The sequence below is a fragment of the Schistocerca gregaria genome, chromosome 5 (assembly GCF_023897955.1).
Source record: "Schistocerca gregaria isolate iqSchGreg1 chromosome 5, iqSchGreg1.2, whole genome shotgun sequence".
NCBI lineage: Eukaryota > Metazoa > Arthropoda > Insecta > Orthoptera > Acrididae > Schistocerca > Schistocerca gregaria.
Window position 1 is genome coordinate 417,909,284 of NC_064924.1, and position 24,042 is coordinate 417,933,325.

The following is a 24,042-nucleotide window of genomic DNA, read 5'->3' on the forward strand; positions in this document are numbered from 1 at the left end:
ATGCCCCTCGACTCCTATAACTACCATCTGGTTTCTGTACAAATTGTAAATAGCCTTTCGCTCCCTGTATTGTACCCCTGACACCTTTAGAATTTGAAAGAGAGTATTCCAGTCAACATTGTCAAAAGCTTTCTCTAAGTCTACAAATTCTAGAAATGTAGGTTTGCCTTTCCTTAATCTTTCTTCCAAGATAAGTCGTAAGGTCAGTATTGTCTCACGTGTTCCAGTAGTTCTACTGAATACAAACTGATCTTCCCCGAGATCGGCTTCTACTAGTTTTTCCATTCGTCTGTAAAGAATTCGCGTTAGTATTTTGCAGCTGTAACTTATTAAACTGATAATTCGGTAATTTTCACATCTGTCAACACCTACTTTCTTTGGGATTAGAATTATTATATTCTTCTTGAAGTCTGAGGGTATTTCGCCTGTCTCATACACCTTGCTCACCAGATGGTAGAGTTTTGTCAGGACTGGCTCTCCCATTGCCGTCAGTAGTTCTAATGGAATGTTGTCTACTCCCGGGGCCTTGTTTCGACTCAGGTCTTTCAGTGCTCTGTCAAACTCTTCACGCAGTATCGTATCTCCCATTTCATCTTCATCTACATCCTCTTCCATTTCCATAATATTGTCCTCAAGTACATCGCCCTTGTATAGCCCCTCTATACACTCCTTCCACCTTTCTGCTTTCCCTTCTTTGCTTAGAACTGGGTTTCTGTCAGAGCTCTTGTCGTTCATACAAGTGGTTCTCTTATCTCCAAAGAACTCTTTAATTTTCCTGTAGGCAGTATCTATCTTACCCTTAGTGAGATAAGCCTTTACATGCTTACATTCGTCCTCTAGCCATCCCTGCTTAGCCATTTTGCACTTCCTGTCGATATCATTTTTGAAACGTTTGTATTCCTTTTTGCCGGCTTCATTTAGTGCATTTTTATATTTACTCCTTTCATCAATTAAATTCAATATTTCTTCTGTTATCCAAGGATTTCTACTAGCCCTCGTCTTTTTACCTATTTTATTCTCTGATGCCTTCACTACTTCATCCCTCAGATTTATCCATTCTTCTTCTACTGTATTTCTTTCCCCCATTCGTGTCAGTTGTTCCTTTACGCAGCCCCTGAAACTCTCTACAACCTCTGGTTTAGTCAGTTTATCCAGGTCCCATCTCCTAAAATTCCCACCTTTTTGCAGTTTTTTCAGTTTTATTCTACAGCTCATAACCAATAGATTGTGGTCTGAGTCCATATCTGCCCCTGGAAATGTCTTACAGCTTAAAACCTGTTTCCAAAGTCTTACCGATATATAATCTATCTGATACCTACTAGTATCTGCAGGATTCTTCCAAGTATATCAATGATACGATTCGCTGATGACATTGCTATCCTGAGTGAAAGTGAAGAAGAATTAAATGATCTGTTAAACGGAATGAACAGTCTAATGAGTACACAGTATGGTTTGAGAGTAAATCGGAGAAAGTCGAAGGTGATGAGAAATAGTAGAAATGAGAACAGCGAGAAACTTAACATCAGGATTAATGGTCACAAAGTCAATGAAGTTAAGGAATTCTGCTACCTAGGCAGTAAAATAACCAATGACGGACGGAGCAAGGAGGACGTCAAAAGGAGACTCGCTATGCCAAAAAAAGGCATTTCTGTCCAAGAGAAGTCTACTAATATCAAATACCGACCTTAATTTGAGGAAGAAATTTCTGAGGATGTACGTCTGGAGCACAGCATTGTATGGTAGTGAAACATGGACTGTGGGAAAACCGGAACAGAAGAGAATCGAAGCATTTGAGATGTGGTGTTATAGACGAAAGTTGAAAATTAGGTGGACTGACAAGGTAAGGAATGAGGAGGTTCTACGCAGAATCGGAGAGGAAAGGTATATGTGGAAAACACTGATAAGGAGAAGGGACAGGATAATAGGACATCTGCTAAGACATGAGGATATGACTTCCATGGTACAAGAGGGAGCTGTAGAGGGCAAAAACTGTAGAGGAAGACAGAGATTGGAATACGTCAAGCAAATAATTGAGGACGTAGGTTGCAAGTGCTACTCTGAGATGAAGAGGTTACCACAGGAAAGGAATTCGTGGCGGGCCGCATCAAAACTAGTCAGTAGACTGATGGAAAAAAAAACCCTTCTTTCATGATTCGTGAACCAAGTGTTAGCTATGATTAAGTTATGCTCTGTGCAAAATTTTAGCAGACGGCTTTCCTCCTTTATTTCTTATCCCCGATCCACATTCACCTACTATGGTTTCTTCTCTCCCTTTTCCTACTCTCGAATTCCAGTCACCCATGGCTATTAAATTTTCATCTCCCTTCACTACCTGAATAATTTCTTTTATCTCATCATACACTTCATCAATTTCTTCATCATCTACAGAGCTCGTTGGCAGATAAACTTGTACTACTGTAGTAGGCTTGGGCTTCGTGTCTATCTTGGCCACAATAATGCGTTCACTATGCTGTTTGTAGTAGCTTATCCGCACACCTATTTTTTTATCATTATAAAACCTACTCCTGCATTACCCCTATTAGATTTTGTATTTATAACCCTGTATTCACTTGACAAAAAGTCTTGTTCCTCCTGCCACCGAACATCACTAATTCCCACTATATCTAACTTTAACCTACCCATTTCCCTTTTTAAATTTTCTAACCTACCTGCCCCCCCCCCCCCCCCCATGAATGATGGACTTTGCCGTTGGTGGGGAGGCTTGCGTGCCTCAGCGATACAGATGGCCGTACCGTAGGTGCAACCACAACGGAGGGGTATCTGTTGAGAGGCCAGACAAACGTGTGGTTCCTAAAGGGGGGCAGCAGCCTTTTCAGTAGTTGCAAGGGCAACAGTTTGGATGATTGACTGATCTGGCCTTGTAACAATAACCAAAATGGCCTTGCTGTGCTGGTACTGCGAACGGCTGAAAGCAAGGGAAAACTACGGCCGTAGTTTTTCCCGAGGGCATGCAGCTTTACTGTATGAATAAATGATGATGGCGTTCTCTTGGGTAATATATTCCGGAGGTAAAATAGTCCCCCATTCGGATCTCCGAGCGGGGACTACTCAAGAGAATGTCGTTATCAGGAGAAAGAAAACTGGCGTTCTACGTATCGGAGGGTGGAATGTCAGATCACTTAATCGGGCAGGTAGGTTAGAAAATTTAAAAAGGGAAATGGATAGGTTAAAGTTAGATATAGTGGGAATTAGTGAAGTTCGGTGGCAGGAGGAACAAGACTTCTGGTCAGGTGACTACAGGGTTATAAACACAAAATCAATTAGGGGTAATGCAGGAGCAGGTTTAATAATGAATAGGAAAATAGGAGTGCGGGTAAGCTACTACAAACAGCATAGTGAACGTATTATAGTGGCCAAGATAGACACGAAGCCCATGCCTACCACAGTAGTACAAGTTTATATGCCAACGATCTCTGCAGATGACGCAAAAATTGATGAAATGTATGATGAAATAAAAGAAATTATTCAGATAGTGAATGGTGGCGAAAATTTAATAGTCATGGGTGACTGGAATTCGGTAGTAGGAAAAGGGAGAGAAGGAAACGTAGTAGGTGAATATGGATTGGGGCTAAGAAATGAAGGAGGAAGCCGCCTGGTAGAATTTTGCACAGAGCACAACTTAATCATAGCTAACACATGGTTCACGAATCATGAAAGAAGGTTGTGTACATGGAAGAACCCTGGAGATACTTGTAGGTATCAGATAGATTATATAATGGTAAGACAGAGATTTAGGAACCAGGTTTTAAATTGTAAGACATTTCCAGGAGGAGATGTGGACTCTGACCACAATCAACTAGTTATGACCTGTAGATTAAAACTGAAGAAACTGCAAAAAGGTGGGAATTTAAGGAGATGGGACCTGGATAAACTGACTAAACCAGAGGTTGTAGAGAGTTTCAGGGGCTGCGTAAAGGAACAACTGACACGAATGGGGGAAAGAAATACAGTAGAAGAAGTATGGGTAAATCTGAGGGATGAAGTAGTGAAGGCAGCAGAGGATCAAGTAGGTAAAAAGACGAGGGCTAGTAGAAATCTTTGGGTAACTGAAGAAATATTGAATTTAATTGATGAAAGGAGAAAATATAAAAATGTAGTAAATGAAGCAGGCAAAAAGGAATACAAACGTCTCAGAAATGAGATCGACAGGAAGTGCAAAACGGCTAAGCAGGGATGGCTAGAGGACAAATGTAAGGATGTAGAGGCTTATCTCACTAGGCGTAAGATAGATACTGCCTACAGGAAAATTAAAGAGTTCTTTGGAGATAAGAGGACCACTTGTATGTACATCAAGAGCTCAGATTGAAACCCAGTTCTAAGCAAGGAAGGGAAAGCTGAAAGGTGGAAGGAGTATATAGAGGGTCTATACAAGGGCGATGTACTTGAGGACAATATTATGGAAATGGAAGAGGATGTAGATGAAGATGAAATGGGAGATACGATACTGCGAGAAGAGTTTGACAGAGCACTGAAAGACCTGAGTCGAAACAAGGTCCCGGGAGTAGACAACATTCCATTGGAACTACTGACGGCAATGGGAGAGCCAGTCCTGACAAAACTCTACCATCTGGTGAGCAAGATGTATGAAACAGGCGAAATACCCTCATTCTGCAAGAAGAATATAATAATTACAATCCCAAAGAAAGCAGGTGTTAACAGATGTGAAAATGCCGAACAATCAGTTTAATAAGTTACAGCTGCAAAATACTAACGCGAATTCTTTACAGACGAATGGAAAAACTAGTAGAAGCCGATCTCGGGGAAGATCAGTTTGTATTCAGTAGAACTACTGGAACACGTGAGACAATACTGACCTTACGACTTATCTTAGAAGAAAGATTAAGGAAAGGCAAACCTACATTTCTAGAATTTGTAGACTTAGAGAAAGCTTTTGACAATGTTGACTGGAATACTCTCTTTCAAATTCTAAAGGTGGCAGGGGTACAATAAAGGGAGCGAAAGGCTATTTACAATTTGTACAGAAACCAGATGGTAGTTATAGGAGTCGAGGGGCATGAAAGGGAAGCAGTGGTTTTGATGGGAGTGAGACATGATTGTAGCCTCTCCCCGATGCTATTTAATCTGTATATTGAGCAAGCAGTAAAGGAAACAAAAGAAAAATTCGGAGTAGATATTAAAATCGATGGAGAAGAAATAAAAACTTTGAGGTTGTCCGATGACATTGTAATTCTGTCAGAGACAGGAAAGGACTTGGAAGAGCAGTTGAACGGAATGGATAGTGTCTTGAAAGGATAGTATAAGAAGAACATCAACAAAAGCAAAACGAGAATAATGGAATGTAGTCGAATGAAGTGGGGTGATGCTGAAAGAATTAGATTAGGAAATGAGACACTTAAAGTAGAAAAAGAGTTTTGCTATTTGGGGAGCAAAATAACTGATGATGGTCGAAGTAGAGAAGATATAAAATGTAGACTGGCAATGGTAAGGAAAGCGTTTCTGAAGAAGATAAATTTGTTAACTTCCAATATAGATTTAAGCGTCAGGAAGTCATTTCTGAAAGTATTTGTATGGAGTGTAGCCATGTATGGAACTGAAACATGGACGATAAATAGTTTGGACAAGAAGAGAATAGAAGCTTTCGAAATGTGGTGCTACAGAAGAGTGCTGTAGATTAGATGGGCAGATCACATAACTAATGAGGAAGTATTGAATAGGATTGGGGAGAAGTTTGTGGCACAACTTGACCAGAAGAAGGGATCGGTTGGTAGGACAGCGTGGAGGGCAGCGTGGAAGGTAAAAATCGTAGAGGGAGACCAAGAGATGAATACTCTAACCAGATTCAGAAGGATGTAGGTTGCAGTAGGTACTGGGAGATGAAGAAGCTTGCACAGGATAGAGTAGCATGGAGAGCTGCATCAAACCAGTCTCTGGACTGAAGACCATAACAACAACAACAACCTACCTGCCCGATTAAGAGATGTGACATCCCACGCTCCGATCCGTAGAACGCCAGTTTTCTTTCTCCTGATAACGGCGTCCTCCTGAGTAGTCCCCTCTCGGGGATCCGAATGGGGGACTATTTTACCTCCGGAATATTTTACCCAAGAGGACGCCATCATCATTTAACCATACAGTAAAGCTGCATGCCCTCCGGAAAAATTATGGCTTTAGTTTCCCCTTGCTTTCAGTCGTTCGCAGTTCCAGCACAGCAAGGGCGTTTTGGTTAGTGTTACAAGGCCAGATCAGTTAATCATCAAACTGTTGCCCATGCAACTACTGAAAAGGCTGCTGTTCCTCTTCAGGAACCACACGTTTGTCTGCCCTCTCAACAGACACCCCTCCGTTGTGGTTGTAGCTACTGTACGGCCATCTGTATCGCTGATGCACTCAAGCCTCCCCACCAACGGCAAGGTCCATGGTTCATGGGGAACGACATGTATTTGGTTCGTCCACCGCTTATGGGTTGTCTGTGATCCGTTCTTGTTGTTGTTCCAGTCTCCGCTGTTAGCATCGTTTGAGTTGTGGTGCAAGTGTGGAGCGGAACCCATCTTGATCATTGGTCCGTTGACTGTCTGTCAGTTGGATTCCCAGCGGATTGAAAATGGTTGGGCTCACTGCCTGTCTCCTCTAAGCGAGCGTTAGTGTTTGAATTCCAGTGTGGCCCTCGAACATCTGAGCGCCCTTAGGTGTACTGCTTGTTTTTTAAAATTTGTTCTTATTGTTTGTACTTGTATGGCTTCTAGCAGATTTTGTTTTAGATTAGAGTTCTTGTGCTCTTAAGGCCTTGAACCTAGTTCAAAGAACTATGTCACGTTAGGCCTTTGGTATTTTAAAAATTTTAATGTTGTTGAATTTTAAGTCTTCAGGCGATTTTGAATTTGAGTTCATTGCTCTTAAGGCCTTCAGCCTAAATTAAAGAACTTTTTCACGTAAGGCCTTTGGTATTTAAAAAAATAACGTTATGGAGTTTTAAGTGTTAGGCCATCACCCGATTTGAATTTAACTTGTTTACTTTAGCCTACCTAAAGAACTGTTTTAAGATAAGGCTTGTCTTTTAAATTTATGGTTATGCGTGCGTTTTACGTTATTGGCCTTCAGCCGTTTTTAAATTAAAATGGCTTTCAGCCAGTAATGAAGTCCCAAAGATTAAAGCTGTGTGTTTAAAAAAATGATTTGGGCTCTTGTAATGTTTGATCAAATAATAAAGATGTATGTTCGAGTGTGAGTGACAGCCCCTTATTTTGGCCCCTTTCCACTATTTATACTATCTGTCCCAAATTACCGTGCACCCGTTTTCACATAGGTTTTAGTTGATGCCCTAAAGCCGATTAAGACAAATGCCGAGATATTTTCTTTGAAAAAGAAGACGGCAGATACCCTTCTGTACGCTTGTACTACCCGGGATCGTGCTCCATCTCTAATTATATCCGGAGACGATGAACCCCAGTTTTCATAACTTTTATGTGTTGATAAATTACGCGGAGCCTATCGACATACAGTGTGCTCCAAAATGATATTTTATAACTTTTATCTCGTATATTTTAGATATGGGTTAGGTACAAAGGTGCTGTTTGCAGCATCACGTTTACGCACCTAAGTTTTAGTAGCTGTGCCGCCATCTATAGCTCGTAGGCTGTCTAAGCGATGTTCCAGTTCCTTCCGTGTCCAGCCCAGCATGTCGTCGTTGACTTGTGGAGGCAGCAGTTCCTGCAGGTCCTAAAGCGGGCTCTGGTAAACAGCATCCATCACAAAGCCTCAAAGAAAGATACTCTTATCGTGTTATGTCTGAGTCCTGCTCTAGCAATCCGGCGACTTGCAAATGCATCGCCCAAAGCCCCCTTAACAGTCGAGGTCCAGTGAGGAGAGGCACCATCCACCATCCTCCTCCATCATGGTTTCTGTTTGCAGTTCTTAGACGTGTCCAGATAAACAGTCGAGGTTACTCTTCAGAGAAAAACGGTCCCACCGTACGTCCATCAAGAAGACCAACTACACGTTTACCTTTAGACTCTTGCAAACAATTTCCATGCTAAATTTGGTGTTCGCAGAGCTCCAGATCATCGTATTGGGTCGCTCTACTTTCCCAGACACATGAAAGCAAACATTGTCCGTAAACATCACCGTTTTCAGATAGTCTGCGTCATCGTCGATACGACTCAGACTCTCAGAGTTCCAAATGCCTGTCATCATGCTAAAGCGCTCGCATCAGCTGCACCTTGTAGGCAAGAAGTGTGTCTCTTGTATAGCACCTTGTGCACAGTGGTTGGTTGTAACTGCAAATGTCGTGAGGCACATCTGCATCACTTGTGCTCGGACATACAGAACTCATCCTCTTCATAACACTCCCGGAGTCCTTGTACCTTGTGGCCACATGTGTTGGGGGGGGGGGGGGGGGGTCTGCCTCTCTAACGTGTCCGAAGATCCGCTGTGAAATTCTTTATTTAAATGAGTGTGGCTGTAGTTAAATTGCTGAATGACTGAGACCCACAATACCCTAGCTCAACGACAAACCTGGGTGCACGAATGGCAAAACGTCGTTTTTTCGGATGAATCCAGGTTCTGTTTACAGCATCATGATGGTCACATCCGTGTTTGGCGCCATTGCGGTGAACGCACATTGGAAGCGTGTATTAGTCATCGCCATAATGCACTACCGTATGTTGCAGGTCCTGTACGGGTCTTTCTGGATACAGAAAATGTTCGACTGCTGCCCTGGCCAACACATTCTCCAGATCTCTCACCAACTGAAAACATCTGGTCAATGCTGGCCGAGCAACTTGCTCATCACAATACGCCAGTTACTACTCCTGATGAACTGTGGTATCGTGTTGAAGCTACGTGGGCAGCTGTACCTGTACACGCCATCCAAGCTCTGTTTGACTCAATGACCAGGCGTATCAAGGTCATTATTACGGTCGGAGGTGGTTGTACTGGGTACTGATTTCTCAGGATCTATGCACCCAAACTGCGTGAAAATGTAATCACAAGTCAGTTCCAGCATTATATACTCATCTAATGAATACCCGTTTATCATCTGCATTTCTTCTTGGTGTAACAATTTTAATGGCCAGTAGTGTACAAAGGTGTATATCTTCAAGTCGAACATCTACAGATCGTTAGCCTACGCTAACCCTTCAGACCTCTAACTTCTATCAATGCTAACTTCTCAATCTAACATCCGTCACTGCTGGCTGTTCACCTCCAGTTGCCCAAAAGTACTTCCATCACTGCTGGTGAATAACTTCAAACTGCCCAGCACTACTGGTGATTAACTTCCAACAACGAGTCCAACCAGCCACAGAGTCTCTTGCAAAGAAAGCACAGTCAGAGATACAATGCAAAGCCCTACACACCGTTGACAAGACAGAAGCAGCCCACTTACTTCTGTACCTGGATTTCAGATTTGGTCCCAATCAACCCACAAAAAACCTTTACCCTTCTGTAATCTTGCTCAGTAGGATATAAATGACAGCTTTGTATCTTTGCTTACTGGATAATGTTTGAGTTGTAGTCCGCCACCTTAGACGAGTGTTCAGTGCGTCTGACTGTCATTAGCGAGCCCAAGTTCGATTCCCAGCCGGGTCGGAGTTTTCCTGCTCTCTGGGATTGGTGTTGCGATCTCCTCTTTATCATTTCATCATCATCGACAAGCAAGTCGCCAAGTATGGCGTCAACTGAAAATATTTACAACTTGGCTGCCGAACTACCCCATCTGGGGACTCTCAACCTTCAATGCCATATCATCATTTCATTTTCACGCGCATCGTAAAGCGAAACACCAAGTGTGTAGCATTTGTGTGATGCTCAACGCTGTCATTAAGAATTTTATGAATTGTGCCACAGCAATTTGTTTACAACTAGCTGAGTACTGTGTATGTATTTATTCTGGTCTTTTATTAGTCCATCCCCTCCTTCCCCCTCTCTCTGTCCATTTCTTTCTTCACCTTCTCTTTGTCAATTTCTTCCACCTCTTTCTCTGTCCGCCTCCTCCATCCTCCATTGTCTATCCATCTCCTTCTGCTCCTCTTTGTGTGCATATTCTCTTCCCTCTCATCTCTGTCAGTCTGCTCCTTTCTCCTGTGTCCGTCTCCTCTCCCCCCGTCTAATTCCTCCTCATCCTCTCCCTCTCTTTTTCAGTTTCATCCTCCCCCTCTCTCTATCCATCTTCCCCTTACCCTCTCCCTTTTCATCTCCACCCCCTGCCTTTCTGTGTCCATCTTCTCCTCTTTCCTTTCTCGGCCTTCTCCTCTCCTTCGTCAATTACCCCTCACCTATAGCTGTCCATCACCTCCTCCTCTTATCTGAGCCTATCTCCTCCTTCTCCTCGCTTTCTGTCCATCTCCTCGTCCCTCTTCTCTCTACACATTCTCACGCTCATCCCAGTAGGAGGATGGTGGTTCTTATCTTTACAGTATTTCTCTCCAGATAGTAAACGTGTACCAAATTTGACTGAAATCGTTCCAGGGGTAAGGATACGCTTTTTACACCCATGACTTCGCCCGCATATGCACACGTCAAATATATTTCATATATATTTAACAAATTTACGCATATTTGTAGACATATTTCACCTGTAGGTCTTACGAAATTCGCGCTGCAGTTCCATTTTAACGCAGCTCAATGTTTATGATGTCGTATCTGCTGAAATATGCGCTGTAAAATGACATAATTTTGTAGGTACATTTAGTGTTATATGTGGCTACTGTCCGCAGAATATATAGTGATCAAAAATGCTTGTGAAGTAGCGATAAATTAAAAAGTTATGCAGAATGCGGCAGTTTTTCACGGTCTTTGTGTTTGTGTCGTCATATTCCCCGAAATATGTGAGGAAAATGAAATATTTTTGCAGGTACATTCAGCAACATATCGGGATACTGGTTACGAAATGTGTTGCAAATACAGTTAGTACTAAGGAAGTAATAAATTGAAGTGTCGTGTATGATGCGACACTTTTTCACGCATCTCTGTATTTGGATGTGTGTATCATTATGCCGAAAAACGCACCTATCCCCATTTCTGATACGTACGTGATCAATGTTGTAAAGACCATTTTGGAACACTCTATACTATCAAAAACTGTAAAGTAATTGTGAAAGGATTCCGAGTCAGAATGCTTTTTTGAACAACAAGTATATGAGCTGTGCGGAAGGAGCTGGCCTGTACCGTTCCAATGATTGTTAGCAGAATACGGAATCGGTGGGTTCAGGAGGGTAATACAGAACGCCGTGCCGGATTCCAACGGCCTCGTATCACTAGCAGACGAGGGATGACAGGCATCTTATCTGCATGGCTGTAACGGATCGTGCAGCCACGTCTCGACCCTTGAGGCAACGTTTGCAAGATAACAACTATTTGCACGAACGGTGCGACGACGTTTGAAGCAGCATGGACTATCAGCTCGGAGACCATGACTGCGGTTACCCTTGACGCTGCATCAAAGATAGGAGCGCCTGCGATGGTGTACTCAACCTGGGTATACGAATGGCAAAACGTCATTTTTTCGGATGAATCCAGATTCTTTTTACAGTATCATGATGGTCGCATCTGTGTTTGGCGACATCGCGGTGAACGCACATTGGAGCGCGTATTCGTCATCGCCATACTGGCGTATCACCCGGCGTGATGGTATGGGGTGCCATTGGTGACACGCCTCGGGCACCTCTTGTTTGAACTGACGGCACTTTGAACAGTGGACGTTACATTTCAGATGTGTTACGACCCTTCATTCGATCCTTGCAAGAGGATAATGCACGACCGCATGTTGCAGGTCCTGTACGGACCTTTCTGGGTACAGAGACTGTTCGTCTGCTGGCCTGGCCAGCACATTTTCCAGATCTCTCACCAATTGAAAGCGTCTGGTCAATGTTGGCCGAGCAACTGTCCTGTCAAAATACGCCGGTCACTACTCTTGATGAACTGTGGTATCGTGTTGACGCTGCATGGTCAGCTATACCTGTACACGCCATCCAACCTGTGTTTGACTCAATGCCAGGCGTATCAAGGCCGTTATTAGGCCAGAGGTGGTTGTTCTGGGTACTGATTTCTCAGGATCTATGCACCCGAATTGCGTGAAAATGTAATCACAACTCTAGTATAATATAATTGCCCAATGAATACCCGTTTATCATCTGCATTTCTTCTTGGTGTAGCAATTTTAATGGCCAGTAGTGTACATTGTGTATGTACTGTATAAGGAAGAACTATGTAGAGGATTTCCATTCAGTAATCAAATTGGAGAGTTGCTTTTTTGCGATAAGACGGTTTCATGCCTCGTGAAAGATACAGGAACGTCTACCAGGACGTGTCGGAATTCGTTAGTGGCGGGGTCTTGTTCCATCGAAACAGTGATATTCCGGCTAGCTCGGTCGGATATGCACGAACAAGAAAGGGATGGATTCCGGAGGGCCTTACTAAGCGCCTTGAAGAATCCAAAAACCAGGTACAAGTAGCGCCGGAGAGCGCAGATATATTTTGAGCCCTGCCGTGCAGGATAGTTCATCCACGTCAGGTGCCATGAGTTATGGAACTGGCAAGTATGCAGCAAATCAAGTGTCCATAATGAGAGTGCGACTTATCAGGAGCACCACGGACTGTAAACACAGCTACCGTTGTTGCGGCAATGACCGCACTGAACACACGAGCAGAAACACGTCGTCCCCTCAGGCAATTACCGGTTTTGTGTAGAGCGTCGCTGTGCGGAGACTCCAAGGACGAGTGCCAAAAGTGCCAGTTGACTCTAAATAATGGGCACTATGAAGCCATGCACATGAGTACTAAAAGGAATAAGTAAAATTTCATTTTCATGATAAATGACACAAATCCAAAAGCTGTCAGTTGAACTGAATACTTAGTGACTACAATTAGGAATAACTTAAACTGGAAGATCGCATAGATAGTCTTGTGGGAAACTAAAGACTGAGTTTTGTTGGTGGAACACTTAGAGGAGCCTACTAATGAGACACGCTATACTAAACGTGTCCGTACTCTACTGGAGTACTACTGCGCGGTATGGGATCCGTTCAAATGGTTCAAATGGCTCTGAGCACTATGGGACTTAACATCTGTGGTCATCAGTCCCCTAGAACTTAGAACTACTTAAACCTAACTAACCCAAGGACAGCACACAACACCCAGCCATCACGAGGTAGAGAAAATCCCTGACCCCGCCGGGAATCGAACCCGGGAACCCGGGCGTGGGGGGAAGCGAGAACGCTACCGCACGACCACGAGATGCGGGCTACGGGATCCGTACCAGATAGGATTGACGGACGTCGTCGAAAAAGTTCAGAGAAGGGCAGCTCGTTTTCTACTGTCGCCAGATAGTGGACAGAGTGTCGCAAGTACAATACGCGAGTTGTGGTGGAAATCTTTAAAATAAAGGCGTTTCTCTTTGTGACGAGATCTTTTCACAAAATGTCAACCACCAACTTTCTTCTCTGAATGTGAAAATGTTTTGTTGCAACCCACCTGCATAGAAAGAAATTATCATGGTAATAAAATAACAGCAATCAGAGCTAGCGCGATAAGATTTAAGTCCTTGTTTTCCCGCGCGCTGTTCGAGAGCGGAACGGTAGAGAAAAATGCGAAAGTAATTGGAATAACCGTCTGGCAGTAACTTTGGGGTGAAATATAGATTGAATTCATCATCCTCATTCGGTGCACAGAGAAAACACCTCTGATTCACACAGCCAATATGCTGGACAGCAGCTCTGTCATTTCTGCCGTGTTGAGGTATACTCTATATTAGAGATGTCTGTGGCTTTATATTCCAATAGGGTAACACAATACTGCATGTTTCCCGCACTGTTCTGCCTTTCATTGGTACGGATAGTATTGAAATGATGGCCCACACAACATGTTCTCTGGCTCTTTCACTCGTTGAAACCCCTGATAATTAGTTGCCTACAGACTGATACTCCACCAATTTCTAGCCATTAAAACTGATGAATTCTGGCACGGATGTGAAGCAGCGTGGAATGACACAGCCGAGCTTCTTGACTCGCTGCCAAGCTGTATTACAACAGTTGTCGCTGCTGGAGGTGGCTTGGTTGACAGATGACTGATAACGCCTATTCTGTAGTATAGTTTTGGTATTGTTATGGGTAAACAAGGAACGGAAAGAAAGGGAGAAGATGAAATTTTGTGGGAAAGAGGGATTAAGGTCTATCGTGTCGTCGACGAGGTAGAGCACTTTAGTGGTTTAGGAAAATCGCGGAAAATAGACAATTGAATGCTAGCCAGAGGGTCAACCTGTTCCTCCCGGATAGCACAGAACCTACTCTTCAGCATTATGATTAATTGCGCCGCTGAGCTTGATGACCTCATCCGAAGGACGGTTCATAATTATTGGCTTACAGCCGGAAGATGAGGAAATTTTCGTACGGGACATCTTCTTGTTAGCTAAACACTGTATCAGGGCATTTTCTTCCATCAACAAGATTCGAATTGCCTCGCTACGTTCCGAGTAATATGACAGAGGCGTACATAATCGATAAATTACATGTGTACTGAAACCGCCAACAATGTTTCTATAACCTTATCTATCAAATATTTCAGTTTCACCTTTTTTTTCAATTCCCGAACCCTTCGCCTAATTTATCACGGTGTATCACTGCTGAGTCTCTTAGCCGCTGCTTCTGTCTGCCGAGTTTGGACGGGGAAAAGCTGGTAACTATCAATCCCTGCGTCCATGATCACCGTTGCCCGTGTCCGCCGCATGGAGTCAGACTATTTCCTATTATCTGTTTTTTTGTTGGATCAAATATTTACTTATCTAACATTAAATGACAGTTTTGTAAAATGGAAATATAAACAAATTGTTTTATAATTTAGAAGGAAAGAAAAGAGAAGATAGGATAGATGACAGATGTTACAGCCGTTATCTCGATGTCTGTCAATGAATCCATCAGTATTTCTTATCTTGCCTTTAACACCCAGATCCATTCTTGTTTGGGTGTCAGTGGTAGGACAATTTGATTAAGCTACACTACTGGTGCTTATAATTGCCACACCAAGAATAAATGCAGATGATGAACGGGTATTCATTGGACAGATATACTACACTATAAATTATATGTGATTGTATTTTGACGCAATTTGGGTGCATAGATCCTGAAAAATCCGTACCCAGAACAACCACCTCTGGCCGTAATAACGGCCTTGATAGGCCTGGGTATTGAGGCAAACAGAGCTTGGATGGCGTGTACAGGTACAGCTGCCTATGGAGCTTCAACACAATACCACAGTTAATCAAGAGTAGTGACTGGCGTATTGTGACGAGCCAGTTGCTCGGCCACCATTGACCAGTCATTTCCAGTTGGTGAGAGATTTGGAGAGTGGTGGTCAGGGCAGCAGTCGAACATTTTCTGTATCCAGAAAGGCCCTTATAGGACCTGCAACATGCGGTCGTGCATTATCCTGCTGAAATGTAGGGTTTCGCAGGGATCGAATGAAGGGTAGAGCCACGGGTCGTAACACATCTGAAATGTAACGTCCACTGTTCAAAGTGCTGTCAATGCGAACAAGAGGTGACCGAGACGTGTAACCAATGCCATCCCATACCATCACGCCTGGTGATACGCCAGTATGGTGATGATGAATACATACATCTAATGTGCGTTCACCGCGATGTCGCCAAACACGGATGCGACCATAATGATGCTGTAAACAGAACCTGGATTCATCTGAAAAAATGACGTTTTGCCATTCGTGCACCCAGGTTCGTTGTTGAGTACACCATCGCAGTCGGTCCTGTCTGTGATGCAGCGTCAAGGGTAACCGCGGCCACGGTGTCCGAGCTGATAGTCCATGCTGCTGCAAACGTCAAACTGTTCGTGCAGATGGTTGTTGTCTTGCAAACGTCCCCATCTGTTGACTCAGGGATCGAGACGTGGCTGCACGATCCATTACAGCCATGCTGATAAGATGCCTGTCTTCTCGACTGCCAGTGATACGAGGCCGTTGGGATCCAGCACGGCGTTCCGTATTACCCTCCTGAACCCACCGATTCCATATTCTGCTAGCAATCATTGGATCTCGACCAACGCGAGCAGCAATGTCGTGATACGATAAACCGCAATCGCGATAGGCGACAATCCGATCTTTATCAAAGTTGGAAACGTGATTGCACGCATTTCTCCTCCTTACGCGAGGCATCACAACAACGTTTTACCAGGCAACTCCGGTCAACTGCTGTTTGTGTATGAGAAATCCATTGGAAATTTTCCTCATGTCAGCTTGTTGTAGGTGTCGCCACCGGGGCCAAGCTTGTGTGAATGCTCTGAAAAGCTAATCATTTGCATGTCACAGCATATTCCTCCTGTCTTTTAAATTATGCGTCTGTAGCACGTCAACTTCGTGGTGTAGCAGTTATAATGGCCAGTAGTGTAGATCTAACTGACTCGGAGTAGAGCTAAGGTTGTCTAAAGGTTTATAAGCTGAGGTGACAAAAGTCATGGAATACCTCCTAATATCGTGCTGCACCTCCTTTCCTCAGGCGTAGTGCAGAAACTCGACGTACAAGTCCCCTGCAGAAATACTGGGCATCTCCATCCGTCCATAATTGTGGAAGTATTGTCGGTGCTGGATGTTGTGCACGAGCTGAAGTCTCGATTACGTCTCATAAATGCTCGACGATACTCATGTCGGACGGTCTGGATGGGCAAATGATTCGCTCGAACTGTCCAGAATGTTCTTCAAACCAATCGTGAAAAATTGTGTCCCGGTGACGTGACATCATTGCTTGGGAACATAAAGTCCATGAATGGCTGTAAGTGGTCTCCAGGCAGCCTAACATAGCGATTTCCAGTCAATGGTCGGCTCTGTTGCACCAGAGGGTCCGGACAATTCCATTAAAAACAGTCCACATCATTATGAAGCCATCACCAATTTGAACAGTGCCTTGTAAATAACTTGGGTCCATGGCTTCGTGAGGTCTGCGCCACACTCAAAACCTACCATCAGTTCTACCCACTGAAATTGGGATTCATCTGACGATTTCACTGTTTTATAGCCGTCTACGGTTCAATTGATGTAATTACGAGCCCAGGAGAGCATCGCAGACTATGTCGTGCTGTCAACAAAGGCACTCGCACATTCTTAATAGGAGGATCACTCCAAAAGAAATGCACACTGTTTTTTTTAAATCCATCTTTCAATGTCTGAAAGTTTTACATTATGTAGATACATCCTTTAGGAACAATATTTTCGTTTCTCCACATAATTTCCATCCCTGACAACTGCCTTACTCCATCTTGGAACCAGCGCCTGTATACCCACACGGTAAAATTCTGGACCAACCTGTTGGAGCCACTGTTTGGCAGCGTGCACAAGGGAGTCATCATCTTCAAACCTTGTTCCACGAAGAGAGTCTTTTTTTCGCAAAGAGATGATAGTCACATGGAGCCAGGTCAAGATTGTGAGGCGAGTGTTTCAGCGTTGTCCATTCGAGTTTTGTGATCACTTCCATTGTTTTTTGACTGATATGTGGCCGTGCATTGTCGTGCAACAGCGAAACATCCTGCTTTTGCCGTCGTGGTCGAACACGACTCAGCCGAGCTTGAAATTTCTTCAGTGTCATATGCATCAGAATTTATGGTAGTTCCACTTGGAATGATGTCCAGAAGCAAGAGTACTTCGGAATCCAAAAACACCGTAGCCTTAACTTTTCCAGGAGAAGGTGTGGTTTTGAATTATTTTTTCTTCGGTGAATTTGCATGATGCCGCTCCACTGATTTCCTCTTCGTCTCTGGTGAAAAATGATGGAGCAATGTTTCATCACCTATCACAATTCTTCCAAGAAATTCATCTCCAACATTCTCGTACTGTTCCTAAAGTTCTCTGCATACCGTTTTTCTTGTTTCTTTGTGAGCCACTGTCAACATCCTGCGAACCCACCTGGCAAAAACCTTTTTTAACAACACTTTCAGTATTCTGCAAACACTTTCTTCCCCTATCCCAACATAGCGTGACAATTCGTTCACTGTGATGCGTCTGTCAGCAGTCACCAATTCGTTAACGCTCTGCACATGTCTGGAGTGTGTGCAGTACGAGGCCTGCCGCTGCGAGGACAATACTCAAATTTGTCGAGCCCGCTTTCATCACGTAACTTGCTTGCCCACCGACTAATGGTACTGCGATCGACAGCAGCATCTCCATACACCTTTTTCAACCTCTTGTGGATGTTTCCCACTGACTCGTTTTCACAGCACAGGAAGTCTATGACCGTACGTTGTTTCTGACGAACGTCAAGCGTAGCAGCCATCTTGAAGACATGCTGTGAGGGCGCCACTCACGGGAACAGGATGAACTAAGTTTTGAAAACAAGCGGGGAGGATGTATCTATACGCTGTAAAGCTTTCACACATGCAGAATGAGAACTGTATTTTTACAAAAAATAGTGTGCAATTCTTTGGGATGACCCTCGTAGATACCTTCGTCGTACGTCCCACATTGGTTTCTGTGGTTATTTCACGCAATGTTGCTTGTCTTTTTAGCACTGATAACTCTACGCAAATGCCGCTGCTCTCGGTCGTTAAGTGAAGGCCGTTGACCACTGCATTGTCCGTGGTGAGAGGTAGTGCCTGAAATTATGTATTCTCCGCACACGCTTGACGCTGTAGATCTCGGAATATTGAATTCCCTATCGATTTCCGAAATGGAATGTCCCATGCGTCTAGTTCTAACTACTATTCCGCTTTCAAAGTCTGTCAGTTCTGACGTGGCCATAATCACGTCTGAAACCTTTTCACATGTATCACTCGAATACAAACGACAGCTGCGCCAATACACTGCCCTCTCATATGCGATTCTACCACCATCTGTATTCATCCAACGGCTTTATGTCGCCTCAGTGTAAGGGCCTTACGTAACAATACAGCGGCACTGTTAAAAATACTGCCTTATATTTACGTACGGTTTTAAAGTCTCCTTTCGGTAAGAACGGCCGATATGTATTCAGCCTCACGCATCTCTATGCAGTAAGTCTGTTGTCAAAGTGCCTGTAGTGCATAAACAGTTAATATTCAACTGTCTCCCTCTCTTTCTTCTTCTTCCAACTGAGGTATTCCCTCGTTTAATTGTACATCTATTTGCCCTCAGTCTGACCTAGTGCATACACATTCTTTGCAAGTTTTGATGTTTCTATTAACCAAACGGCTTCGTACAATTGGCATTCAGCGTAGGAGCGAATATTTTTCATTGTTAAGTTCCAGTAATTAGTTCAGTATGAAGCGCATGCCTCTCGAATGCCAGCGAGATCCTCCGCGTAATCTACATGCACCAAGAGCCGCGAGCATTTCTACGGCCCGTTCCATCGCCCACGTGCCATGGACAAACTGGGAAGGACGGCGTCCACGAGGAAAACACGCCAAGTTTGGACCGACGAGTGGAGCGGGCACATCTGAGGGAGCCAGGTCCACATTTCACAGCACGTTTCTTTTAATTAGTCACGCCGAGGAATGAGGTGTGGCTTTAGCGGCTCCTCTCGCCATTGGCCGGCGTCCTTGGCAGGAAAACGACACCTTGCAGCCGCACCGCACCCAGCGCGTCCAGGTCAGCACCGGCGCTGCCGCCCAGTTACGTAATGCCGCACAGCAAGTACGTTCTCCACTCCACCGACCTCTGCAAAGCAGTCCTTTTCCTGCTGGCGACGCGGCAGCCAATGGCGACCTTACTCCAGAGACACGTGTACCGCCGAATCTTTCTTTTTGCTTCGACCACTTTCGGCACAATTTATTTCACAGCAACTCGTATCTTACCACTGGCCTTGTCAGCCTACTCGCCGAATTTGTAACGAGGGTGTTTGGTAATTGGCGAATGTGAAAGAAGGTTATAGTTTAACATTTCGTCGACACCAAGACCTTTAGAAATTGAGAACTTGCTGATTACGTTGGAGAGGGAGGAAGAGAAAAAGCTGTCGACAGTGAGTTTAACTTTCCCAAGGATTCAATCCGAGATTCACCTGAAGTGTATCAGAATGTGCTACCATTGCGGATGTTATAGCTAATCTGCTTGGGGGAATAGCAAGATAACAAATTGCTAATAATTTTTTTCTCTTTTTTTGTCTACAAAAGTGGTTCTCTGCAAATAGACTCTGTGTTAATGTTAGAAGAATAAGATATAATTACTTCAGTGCAATATCTACATCTACAGCTGTATGACGTCTCTACAATTCACAACAAAGTGCCTGCCAGATGGTTCATCAAATTACTTTCACGCACCTTCTCAACCGTTCCACTCTCGAACAGCTCGAGCACTTAAAGTTTTCCGTGTGAGCTCTGATTTCTGTTAGTTTTCTCTCTATGTAGATGGGCATCAACAGAATATTTTAGCCTTCTGAGAAGAAACTTGGTGGTTGAAATTCGTGAAAAGATCTCGCCACGACGAAAAGCTCCTAAGTTTTAATGATTTCCTGCATAAACTCGCATTTAATACCCGTGAAGCTCTCTTCCCTGTCTCGCGATAGTATAAAACGAACAGCTCTTCTCTGAACTTTTCCTGTGTCCTCCGTCAATCCTTTCAGGTACATATCCCGTACCGCGCAGCATTACTCCAGATGAAGGTGGACAAGTGTAATGTAGGTAGTCTCTGTAGTAGGCCCGTTGTACCCTTTAAAGTCCACTGGACCTGATGGGATACCAATCCGATTGTACACAGAGTACACGTAAGAACTTGCCCCCCTTCTTACAGCCGTGTACCGCAAGTCTCTAGAGGAACGGAAGGTTCAAATGATTGGAAAAGAGCACAGGTAGTCCCAGTCTTCAAGAAGAGTCGTCGAGCAGATGCGCAAAACTATACATCTATGTCTCTGACGTCAATCTGTTGTAGGATTTTAGAACATGTTTTTTGCTGGCGTATCATGTCGTTTCTGGAAACCCAGAATCTACTCTGTAGGAATCAACATTGATTCTGGAAACAGCGATCGTGTGAGACCCAACTCGCTTTATTTGTTCTTGAGATCCAGAAAATATTAGATACAGGCTCCCAGGTAGATGCCATTTTCATTGATTTCCGGAAGGCGCTCGATACAGTTCCGCACTGTCGCCTGATAAACAAAGTAAGAGCCTACGGAATGCCAGACCAGCTGTGTGGCTGGATTGAAGAGTTTTAAGCAAACAGAACACAGCATGTTATTCTCAATGGAGAGACGTCTACAGACGTTAAAGTAACCGCTGGCGTGCCACAGGGGATTGTTATGGGACCATTGCTTTTCACAATTTATATAAATGACCTAGTAGATAGTGTCGGAAGTTCCATGCGACTTTTCGCTGATGATGCTGTAGTATACAGAGAAGTTGCAGCATTAGAAAATTGCAGCGGATAGGCACTTGGTGTAGGGAGTGGCAACTGACCCTCAATATAGACAAATATATTGTATTCCGAATGCATAAAAAGAAGGATCATTTATTGTATGATTATATTATAGCGGTACAAACAATGGTAGCAGTTACTTCTGTAAAATATCTGGGAGTATGCGTGCGGAACGATTTGAAGTGGAATGATCATATAAAATTAATTGTTAGTAATGCGGGTGCCAGGTTGAGATTCATTGGGAGAGTCCTTAGAAAATGTAGCCCATCAACAAAGGAGGTGGCTTACAAAAACTCGTTCGACCTATAGTTCAGTATTGCTCATCAGTGTGGGATCCGTACCAAGTCGGGTTGACAGAGGAAACAGAGAAGATCCAAAGAAGAGCGGCGCGTTTCGTCACAGGGTTATTTGGTAAGCGTGATAGCGTTATGGAGATGTTTAGCAAACTCAAGTGGCAGACTCAGCAAGAGAGGCACTCTGCATCACAGTGTAGCTTGCTGTCCACTTTTCGAGAGGGTGCGTTTCTGGATGAGATATCGAATTTATTGCTTCCCCCTACATATACCTCCTGGGGAGATCACGAATGTAAAATTAGAGAGATTCAAGCACGCACGGAGGCTTTCCGGCAGTTGTTCTTCCCGCGAACCATACGCGACTGGAACAGAAAGGGGAGGTAATGACAGTGGCACGTAAAGTGCCCTCCGCCACACACCGTTGGGTGGCTTGCGGAGTATAAATGTAGATGTAGATGTAAATGTTTTGGTAATAAAACTCAGTCTTTGATTCGTTTTTCCCACATTATCTATGTGATCATTGAAACTTAAATTCTTCGTAATTGTAATCCTTAAATACACTCCTGGAAATTTAAATAAGAACACCGTGAATTCATTGTCCCAGGAAGGGGAAACTTTATTGACACATTCCTGGGGTCAGATACATCACATGATCACACTGACAGAACCACAGGCACATAGACACAGGCAACAGAGCATGCACAACGTCGGCACTAGTACAGTGTATATCCACCTTTCGCAGCAATGCAGACTGCTATTCTCCCATGGAGACGATCGTAGAGATGCTGGATGTAGTCCTGTGGAACGGCTTGCCATGCCATTTCCACCTGGCGCCTCAGTTGGACCAGCGTTCGTGCTGGACGTGCAGACCGCGTGAGACGACGCTTCATCCAGTCCCAAACATGCTCAATGGGGGACAGATCCGGAGATCTTGCTGGCCAGGGTAGTTGACTTACACATTCTAGAGCACGTTGGGTGGCACGGGATACATGCGGACGTGCATTGTCCTGTTGGAACAGCAAGTTCCCTTGCCGGTCTAGGAATGGTAGAACGATGGGTTCGATGACGATTTGGATGTACCGTGCACTACTCAGTGTCCCCTCGACGATCACCAGAGGTGTACGGCCAGTGTAGGAGATCGCTCCCCACACCATGATGCCGGTTGTTGGCCCTGTGTGCCTCGGTCGTATGCAGTCCTGATTGTGGCGCTCACCTGCACAGCGCCAAACACGCATACGACCATCATTGGCACCAAGGCAGAAGCGACTCTCATCGCTGAAGACGACACGTCTCCATTCGTCCCTCCATTCACGCCTGTCGCGACACCACTGGAGGCGGGCTGCACGATGTTGGGGCGTGAGCGGAAGACGGCCTAACGGTGTGCGGGACCGTAGCCCAGCTTCATGGAGACGGTTGCGAACGGTCCTCGCCGATACCCCAGGAGCAACAATGTCCCTAATTTGGTGGGAAGTGGCGGTGCGGTCCCCTACGGCACTGCGTAGGATCCTACGGTCTTGGCGTGCATCCGTGCGTCGCTGCGGTCCGGTCCCAGGTCGACGGGCACGTGCACCTTCCGCCGACCACTGGCGACAACATCGATGTACTGTGGAGACCTCACGCCCCACGTGTCGAGCAATTCGGCGGTACGTCCACCCGGCCTCCCGCATGCCCACTATACGCCCTCGCTCAAAGTCCGTCAACTGCACATACGGTTCACGTCCACGTTGTCGCGGCATGCTACCAGTGTTAAAGACTGCGATGGAGCTCCGTATGCCACGGCAAACTGGCTGACACTGACGGCGGCGGTGCACAAATGCTGCGCAGCTAGCGCCATTCGACGGCCAACACCGCGGTTCCTGGTGTGTCCGCTGTGCCGTGCGTGTGATCATTGCTTGTACAGCCCTCTCGCAGTGTCCGGAGCAAGTATGGTGGGTCTGACACACCGGTGTCAATGTGTTTTTTTTTCCATTTCCAGGAGTGTATTTAGCTGGATTGACAGCTTTTCGATTTTCGTGGTTTATTATGTAACTGAAATTTAACGTTTTCCATTTAGTACTCATTTGGATGATCTTATTTAGAGATAAATGACACTTTCACATTTGTCTAAATAATTTTGCAATTGGTTTTGATCTCCTAATTATTTTACTAGACGATAAACGACTGTATCATCTGCAAAAAGTGAAAGTGAACGGCTCAGATTGTCTTCTAAATCGTTTATATAGACTGAGAGCAACAGAGGCCCTGTAACTCTTCCTTAGGGAACGTCAGGTCTTTTGTCTTACTCGATGAGTATCTGTCAGTTACTACTAACTATGGTCTTCGTGACACTAAATCAGGAATCCAGTCGCTCAGCTGAGACCGTACTCCATAGGCGCGTAGTTTGTTTGTGGACAATGGTATCAACATCTGGAAATATAGAAATGTGAAATAAATTGGAGATCCCCTATAGGAAGCTTTC